The sequence below is a fragment of the Fringilla coelebs genome (genome assembly GCF_963513975.1).
Source record: "Fringilla coelebs genome assembly, chromosome: 12".
In the NCBI taxonomy this organism is placed as follows: Eukaryota; Metazoa; Chordata; class Aves; order Passeriformes; family Fringillidae; genus Fringilla; species Fringilla coelebs.
Window position 1 is genome coordinate 14680954 of NC_140038.1, and position 852 is coordinate 14681805.

Genomic DNA, 852 nt, shown 5'->3' on the forward strand with positions numbered 1-852 from the left:
TGGTTATAACAAATACAAATGAGTTTTGTTTGGCTTTTTTAATTTTAGAGGCTTTCCAGTTGGAAGGGACCATGAGATGGGTCAACATCCCAGCAGAGCTATAGTGGAGATCCAAGAAGAAAATTCTGTATTTCCTCTCTGGTCATGCAAGAACTTTGATTACAATGGGAGCTTGTCAGTCAGACCAAAGCAAAGGTGCTTTGTGCCACCTTTGTACAGATGTTCAGGGTAACTCCAGAAACCCTTCCAGCACAGCATGGAAAGCTGGCAACTGCTTTGAACTCATTGCTGGCACTTGTGCCTAAGATCCCCTGACAGCTGAGGAAGCCCAGGCCAGTGTCACTGCCAGTGAGAAGAGGGTACAGGAGCAGGGCACCCTCCCTTGGTGCTGCTCTGAGGCATTCTAAGCTTGGGAGAAAAACCATGAAGCCCTCACACCTAGAAGGGCTGTTTGCTTTTCACCCAGAAGCCATGGAAGAGACACTGCTTTGAGTCACTGTGGCTCCAGCACCTTCCCAAATGAACCATCCCACAGAAGGGATACAGACATGGAGTATGACTCAAGCCAGAAACAAGATGTTCTTTACAACAAGTGACTTACACAGGCAGCACAAGGCTCAGGCCTTCTCTGGTCTCACAAAGAACAACTGAAGGATTTCATTAAGCTCCAGACAAGCATAGCATTTCCAGAAAAACTTGGAAGCAATCCAGGTGACTAAACTGGTAATTAAGTCCTGAAGATGGTACTCTCTGCTCTTTCCTTTGAGACGTAGCCACTTGAGCAATTTACCTCCAGCTATGCTGCTGGAGTGTCAATAGACAAAAACTTTGGGATTGCAGGATAACAAGTCA